Below are 8,652 nucleotides of genomic sequence, written 5' to 3'. Positions count from 1 at the left end.
GGGAAAAGGCTAAAGTTCACATTTGTCCTGAAGATCAAATTCTGGAAATGGACATTACTATCTAATTATTAATTTTCTGTGTTTATGGCATTTTTAAGTCTTCAAAGAACTATCTGAAGCACACAGCACTGTTCTATATCTAGTACAGATATGAAACACGCACACACACACCCCTCTCCCCCAAAGACTTAGCTTTTATTCTCTTTTGTTACCCAAGCCTAGACTTAAGGTAATTCAGATTAAAATATCTTTTTTTACATATATACACATTCCAGTTCCCAATAAGAAGGCAAATAACACTGATGTTTGGGTAGTCAATGTAGTCTCTTTCATCATGCAGAAAACAAAACTTTGCATTAGTGAAGTGCCATGAAAGTACACAGAAGTTAATCAATCCAATAATAACAGCTATCATCACAAAATGTAAGAGGGAAAATAAATACTAATGTTAATAGTTTGAAATTGTTTTATGACACAGTATTTAAAAAAAGATGATAATATAATTAGAAAGGGGGGAAATGCAGGGTTTAGTATCTCATACAAGCTGATGCTCCTGACTAATTTTACCTGAAAACAAAATGCTCTCAAATAAAAAAAGCCCAAACTGCTTTGTTTATAAGCTTCAAAGAACTGTGTGTTTACTTACCAGAGGTTAGGATCAAGCTATTACTATTCTGTGGACAGGTCAGAGTTAGATTTTCTAAAGATTCAAGGCATAAAAAGTCAAAACAATGTTATGATTCAAAAAACCAGTGTTGTCCCACAAATGGAACTGGAATTATTTATTTTCCTGTTGAAGGAAAGAGAAGAAATGACTCAGTTAGAGGTGCCTATATAAAGACTGAATATCTCAGGAGGAGAAGAGAGCATCTTAAAATAAGGCATCTTCCCCTAATGTCAGTTGGTGTAGGTCCACTGACCTTACATGGCTCTGCCAATTTACACTTGCTTAGCAGCTTCATTATTTTTGCCCGGGCATCTGACCCCTCAGTTGTGACCAAAATCTTGTCACCATCTGAAAATGCCTGTTCGCATCACACCCATTCCTAACAGACAAGGGTCCATGTCAAAGACCATGACCACCCCTTGGTAGTCTGACTAGCAATGTCAGTAGAGCACCTCAGGGCACGCAGAAGAAAGAAGCCTCTCTCCACCAAGAGATGGCACCTGTAGTCCCAACCATCCTGAGGTCAAGACAGACTGATAAGCAATATTTGTGCTTACCCTTTAGTTATTAGCTAGTGTACGTCTGGATTCATTGGCTCCCACATTTTCTTAATTATAAATTCACTTTATAAGCAGTAAGCAGATAAGCAGCTATTTAAATGTTAAACAAACGTATTATTTACATTATTCTACGGTGTTCCCCATCTAAGAATTAGATGCTAGAATTACAATATTAAAAACACTTAAGAACATATGGGGTCAGACTCCAGGTTCATCTCCCCCACTATCCAGTCACTCGTGCTGACCAAGAGTTACAATTACAGAAAATACCCGTATAAAATCTACCCTGGAATATTCTTTTGCATGCAATCCAATGACTGTACACAACCTCAAAATAGTCTTGGTCATCTTCTGTTACCAAAATAGAAAGTGACCACGCTCCGCCTGCTGTTTGCATGTAAATACTTCCTTATAAGATCCTTCTGCTGCTAAAATATGCCTGTATGGTTCTGTATTGCCCATTGAAGTACAAGCTACCCAGGCAGGAAACTTGTCCATGGTTTATACAGGCTGAGCACACTTACAAAGCTTTGTATTGTGAGAAATAGTTTAACCATCTTTTTAAAAATCAGATATAGTTAAATCTGTTTTAAGCAGCCATGCAAGGCATTAGTCAAAGATGATGATTATAACATATACAGGTGGCTTCTTAACTGTAAGCAACACTGTGCTGGAAGCAGTCAGCAATACTTTGAAGTGATTTCTTATGATGGGGAATGTCTACTGGTCACTGACTTCATGGAGGCTTCAGAGCACATGAAGAATGAAAAACACAAATGCAGAAGTGTTTCTCAGAGAGTCCTTTCAGTTCCTCATCTCAAGAAGTCCATCTGGCATAATGGGTTAATCAACCTGTGTCTCAATAGTGAAAATGTAAGTGTTCTCTAAACAATGAACATTTTTCTTTTTATGATTTCTGCACTTGACAACTCATTACAAGAGTGTGTTTAATTAATCACCAAAGAACTCTCCATGCTGGAAAATCCTAAGCCTTTATAAAATGCTAAAGGGTAAATAAAAAATCATCAGACCAGCTGCATTCATGTGCATTGGCTTGGGTTTTAGAGATTATCACCTCTCTAAACTTAGAATTTGATTTCCTGTAGCACCTTCCACACCCTGGTATGGTACAGAGCAACCAGATGAATCCAGCAGTCATTACAATGATGCTTTCAGCGAGATCTCACACATGGCTTTGATCACTTGACCCTGATTTTTATGAGGGAGAATTTTAGCCAAAGCACTAATTTTATCCCTCCTTTGTTACTCAAAGTGAGATCTTAAACCTTCACAGAGATGGCAACCAGGAGCGAGCAGGAAAGATCTGGCTTAATATCTCATGAAAATATATTTCTAACTGTACAGCACCTCCATATTACTATATGAGAATGAGAACATAGGATAGAAGTTAGGGCACAGTAGCAGCTAACAAAAGCTTCGGAAGAAGAGTATAAGAAACGAGACATATTTAGAGAGATTAATCACCTCTCACTTACCAGCAGTCATAGCTTTGGGGAGGTCCTAAACCTGAGTTTACATCCCTAATTATTGCATTCAATAGTCCTTGATGGATCTACCTTCTGTTAAATCCCTTTCTGAACCCAGTTTAAATTAGTGGGAGTTAGACATCTAAATATCTTTTGAGATCTGTAACCAAGTGGATTTAACCCCTGCAGCATTCTAGCCTATGAGTGAATTCATTACAAGCTAAGCCAGGGGTAGACAATTATTTGGGCAGGAGGGCCACTTAAGGAGTTTTGGTGAGCTGTTAAGGGCTGGCCAGGGGGCAACCTGTTCTCCAAACATCCCTGCAGTGTGATGGGCATCAGTTCTGCAGGACCCATCCCATCCACCCAAGTGAGCATGTCCTGCTGTGCGGGTCTCAGGCAAGTCTCCATGGAGACCCTGCCTGCCCACCTGCCTACCCCCCACCTGCCGTTGTGGGGGCTGCCAGGAAGCCAAGTCCAGCTGATCCACCACCTCCCCCAACCACTGCACCACCCAGCCCTGCAGACTACAGCTCCCGGCATGCCTGAGAGCTGAGTGCAGAGAGAGGGTGGGCTGAGCTCCACACCAGGTGGCACCTCCACTCCACGGGCTGTGGGATTGGCAACAAGTACCATGGCTCAGGTGGTCTCCCATGCCTGGACCAGGTGGGGGCAAGGGACCCGCCGTGGGCCTGACCCAATCACTTGGTGGGCTGGATCTGGCCTGTGGGCCATATTTGGCCACCCGTGAACTAAGCAATACCATTTCACTGTCTATCCTAAAAATATTGGGTTCTGATGTACATAATGACACATCATTCTGTTTCTGAATTAATGCATCAGCTTTGTGATGGTGGGATTATTCATTCTTCCCTCCTCCACTCTCCATTCCTTTTCCTCTGGTTATTCTTTGCCCCTCCATGACAGAGAGAAATGAGAGAGGCTATTTTTTTTCCCAGGGCGGAGGACAGCTGATCTTTCTCCCAGCACTATTTCATGTGATGCTCAGGAGAGGAGAGAGCAGCTGACCAACGACAGGACCTTCTCAGAGCAGGCCAGCAAAGCATACTGAGCTTCATGCCTGAAGACAATAGGCAGAAAGGCCAGACTGCCAGTCAGTACACTCACATGAACTCTACAGTTGATTAAAAATGGAGTAGTTATCCCTGCAGCCTCTATTGCTGCAGCTAGCTGATGTCCAAACACTAATGCAGTGGGAGCCAGTCTTTTTGACAGATATACTACAAATTTGCTTTACACCTTCCCCACATGCTGCACTGATCCACTTCCCACCTCTTATCTGCAGCTCAGCTTTCTGCTCCCTGCTCTGTGCTCCTTGAACAAGCAGCTGCTCCACTTTCTGCTTCCTTCCTTTTGCTCCCTGCCCTATCTGCTGCTCTGCTTTCTTCTCCCTGCTTTATCTTTCACTGTGCTGCCTGTCCCTTCCCCAGTCTGCCACATGCCACATGCAGAGGCTGCCTGTGCCACTGGTGGCATGCGTTCTGCAGTTTGGCCACCCTGCACTAATGTTTTGAGTCTGTTTTCCTGTGTCATGTTGTGGGAAGGTGCAGTCCCTTGTCATGCTGCAGGAAGAGGACAGGAAGATGGGTGGTTACAAAAGAGAATGTCATTAAGGGGAGAAAAGGCGGGGTGTAGCACTCTACATCAAAGAGCAATACCCGTCCTCAACTAAAAGGATAGGGTCAGTGGAGTGGCAGGCTGACGTGCTCTGGGTCAGAATACAGGGGGGTCATGGGGAAAGGGACTTAATAGTGGGGGTCTACTACAGACCAAGGGGAAGAGCTGGACCGTGAATTCTCGGGTCAGCTTGCGGAGGCACTTAAGGCAAGGGATGTAGTCGTCATGGGTGATCTAAATTACCTGGACCGCTCACGGAAGTTCCTTGCTGAGATACAGGACCTAGACTTAACCCAGGAGGCGCACAGTCCCACCAGGGGGAATGCCCTCCTCGACCTGGTCCTGGCCACAGGCGATGACCTGGTGAGGGGACTCCAGGTCCTTGACCACCTGGGTGACAGCGATCATCACTTGCTGGAATTCACCATCCAGTGCAGGGTGTCAAGGGCCTGCAGCAAGCCAACAGCCCTTGACTTCAAGAATCAAAGGGGACAAGAGTGCTCAAAAGTAACCCCTGGCTCGCCAAAGGCCTGAAGAGCCAAAGAAATTGTTAAAATCATCATCTTTGACTAATGCCTTGCATGGCTGCTTAAAACAGATTTAACTATATCTGATTTTTAAAAAGATGGTTAAACTATTTCTCACAATACAAAGCTTTGTAAGTGTGCTCAGCCTGTATAAACCATGGACAAGTTTCCTGCCTGGGTAGCTTGTACTTCAATGTGCAATGCAGAGCCATACGGGCATATTTTAGCAGCAGAAAGATCTTATAAGGAAAGCCAAAAAAGAGGCGTACACCCAGCGGAAGGGAGGGGCTATCACCAAAGAGGAGTATACCTCCATCACTTGGGTTTGTAGGGGGGCTGTTAGGAAAGCTAAGGCAGATGAGGAACTAGGGCTAGCATCAAGGATCAAGGACAACAAAAAGTCCTTTTTTAAATACATAGGACATATGAAGAAAGCACGAGTAATGTGGGGCCCTTGCAGGGCACGCTTGACAATCTGGTGGTTGCACCAGAGGAAAAGGTAGACCTTTAAAACAATTTCTTTGCCTCCATTTTCTGGTGCAGGGACCAGGACTCCCACACTGAGATTCAGGACGGACTCAGGAGCTGAGGGAATTGGCAGGGGCCATCGTGGGCCCTCTGGCAAGGCTTTATGAGCACTCGTGGTGCTCTGGCCAGATGCCAGACAACTGGAAGAAGGCCAATGTGGTCCCCATTTTCAAAAAAGGGAGGAGGGGGGACCCAGGCAACTATAGGCCTGTTTGTCTTACTTTGGTCCTGGGGAAGCTCTTTGAGAAGATTATCCAGGAGCACATCTGTGAGGGACCTGCATGGGGGATGATGCTCAAGGGCAACCAGCATGGGTTCATTAGGGGTAGGTCCTGTCAGACCAACCTGATTGCCTTCTACGATCAGGTCACAAAATCATTGGACTCAGGTGTTGCGGTGGATGTAGTCTTTCTGGACTTCAGGAAGGCCTTTGACACTGTCTCCCACCCCGTTCTCATTGAAAAGCTAGGTGACTGTGGCATTGATGCCTACATGGTCAAATGAGTCACAAATTGGCTGAGGGGCTGCACCCAGAGACTGGTGGTGGATGAGTCTTTTTCGACCTGGAGGGATGTGGGCAGTGGGGTCCCCCAGGGCTCGGTCCTCAGGCCCGTAATGTTCAATCTCTTTATTAGCGACTTGGACAAGGGGGTGAAAAGCACCCTATTCAAATTCGCTGATGACACCACAATTTGGGGCAAGGTGGGCATGCTAGAAGGGAGGGACAGGATACAGCTGGACCTGGACAGGTTACAGGGGTAGGCGGATGAGAATAGGATGGGATTCAATACGGACAAGTGCAGGGTACTGCACTTGGGCAGGAAGAACCAGTAGCATACCTATAGGCTGGGGAACTCCCTTCTCAAAAGCAGAAAGAGATCTTGGAGCCATTATCGATTCCAAAACGAACATGGGACGCCAATGTGAGGATGCGGTCAGGAAAGCCAACTGCACCTTGTCATGTATCCACAGATGCATCACAAGTAGGGCCAAGGAGGTGATCCTCCCCCTCTATGCGACACTGGTCAGGCCACAGTTGGAGTACTGCGTCTAGTTCAGGGTGCCACACTTTAGGAGAGATGTGGCCAGCATCAAGAGGGTCCAGAGGAGGGCCACTTGCATGATCCAGGGACAGCAGGGAAGACCCTATGAGGAGAGGCTATGGGACCTGAACCTGTTCAGCCTTCACAAGAGAAGGCTGAGAGGGGACCTGGTGGCCATCTATAAACTTACAGGGGGGACGAGCGGGGAATAGGAGAGACCCTATTCACCCAAGCACCTCCCGGAGTAACAAGGAATAACAGCCATAAGTTGTTTGAGAGTAGGTTCAGGCTGGACATTAGAAGGCACTACTTCAGCCAGGGCGGCTAGGATCTGGAACCAACTTCCAAGGGAAGTGGTGCTGGCTCCTACCCTGGGGGCCTTTAAGAGGAGGCTTGAGAGTTATCTAGCTGGGGTCATATGAGCCCAGTATTCTGTCCTCCCTAGGGCAAGGGGTCGGACTTAAAGATCTACTTAGGTACCTTCCAACCCTACATCTATGAATCTATTAAAAAGAGAACTCAGAAGCACTATTGATAAGTAATGATACTTCTAAGTGAAGGTGAAAAGACACTTCTCTAATGAAGTCTTCAAATGCACATCAGTCTTTCACTTACAGCAGTGTAAATCAGTATAAATAAATGGATTAACATCACCATCAGTGAGTAGAATCAAGCCCTGAGTGGGGGCTATTGATTAGTGGACACGGCATTGTCATGGCTGGCTTTGTGTCTCTGTGCAGCTATGCATGGCTTTTTGCACCACCTCAGCTGAGAATAAACATGGCTTGTTCCCCATCTGCTAGATGCTAAATGTAACAAAGGAATGGAAAAAAGCCTGTTTTACCTCTGCCCAAATTTTATGGGATTTCAAAATTCACACTGCTATAACCCAAATACTATGTCCGCACAAATGATGCTTGCACACTTCACCTGATCTTCATTTCTGACTCACTTTGACCTTTCAGCCTGTCATGTGCATCCGGTCACATAGCAGTTCTGCTTGTCATACTGACAAATTGTACAAGAGACACAGGAAACTAGGAGTCATGATTTCCTCAAGTGTATGTTGTCTGCAGTCACTGACCTTCAGTGGAAATGTAATCAAAGGGTGGGAGGGGGTGACAGGGGCAATAACTACAGGCATTGTCTTTTGGGGGTGCAAAAGTAATGGTAGCTGCAGCAGCTTGGCTATGCTGCCACCACCTACAGCTGGGAGTTGTCCCTGTCTCATGTGCTGGCAGGGGCAAAGCTGGCCTGTAATGCCTCTTGCATTCAGGACTTAGCAGGAGCATCATGGTAGGGTGTGCTATCTGTTGGGGCACGAGACAGAAGCGTGACCGACTGAGAAAGCCACAGGGGAATTCAAAATAAGATGGGGATTGTTAGTTTTTTAGAACTCTGTCAAAGACATGGAAATTAAATGGCAGAATACCATGCTGGATTAGCAGCCACACTATCACATTTAGGAAAAGGAGAGCCATCATTAGAAAGCAGTAGATTTCTATTTTTTCTCTTTTACAGGCGGTGGAAGGATTTCAATTCTGTTTTGGAAGTCTTTATTTCTCTCTTAGAGGAAGAGGAAGCAAGGCAGGGCGTAGACTGAGTCAAATGATTCTGGGCCATCCCTTTAACTTTCATCAGTCTCTGTAACTCCGGCAACTTCATTTTCCTGGAACAGAGAGGAGCTGTAGACCTTGTTTGGGTTTTCTTTTCTGGCCAGAAAGTGGTTTCTAGGCTGGGGTAAAGACAACAAAGTTGATTTTCCCTAGAAAAAAAACCCTCTGTTGCTTTGAATATTACATAATCTGTTACATTTGAGTGTAAAATGAGTCCACAATAAGTGTATAACAGGATTAGTTTACTTTTTTTAACATGTATCTGTTGTACCCTCATCAGCACAGGTGTGGATACATTGCGAGAGCTGCAAAATCCCGGGGAGTCAGGTCTTGTGTCTGAATTCTTTTCTAAAGCAGAGGCCATGCATCCATTGCCTGCAAAATTACTTGGCACCTTCTCGAAAAAAAAGGATCTAGAAAGCACAATTAATTTTTAGCCATAGATAGATTTAACATCCTTTATAAAGGGCTAGATCTATCAAACTTAGGCTGTCCTAAACAGTCAAGAAAACTTAACACAGGCTTTAAGGTTTTCCACTGGGAATTGGGTAAGAAAAAAAGAGGTTATACTCTGCAAACAAACCCA

The 8,652-nt window shown here is 45.1% G+C and overlaps 1 long non-coding RNA gene across 1 annotated transcript in view; it reads right to left on the bottom strand.

The window, feature by feature from the left end:
* Positions 1 to 7,566: 7,566 nt before the first annotated feature.
* The window catches only part of LOC102373672, a 3,333-nt gene continuing 2,247 nt past the window's right edge, over positions 7,567 to 8,652 (bottom strand). Inside the window, exon 3 of the long non-coding RNA XR_324898.3 lies at positions 7,567 to 8,185. This is a non-coding gene — a long non-coding RNA (uncharacterized LOC102373672). The remainder of the gene's footprint in view (positions 8,186 to 8,652) is intronic.

The sequence above is a fragment of the Alligator sinensis genome, unplaced genomic scaffold (genome assembly GCF_000455745.1).
Source record: "Alligator sinensis unplaced genomic scaffold, ASM45574v1 scaffold24_1, whole genome shotgun sequence".
In the NCBI taxonomy this organism is placed as follows: Eukaryota; Metazoa; Chordata; order Crocodylia; family Alligatoridae; genus Alligator; species Alligator sinensis.
The sequence above is the reverse complement of the archived record's forward strand: the minus strand, read 5'-3'. Positions and strand labels throughout refer to the sequence as shown.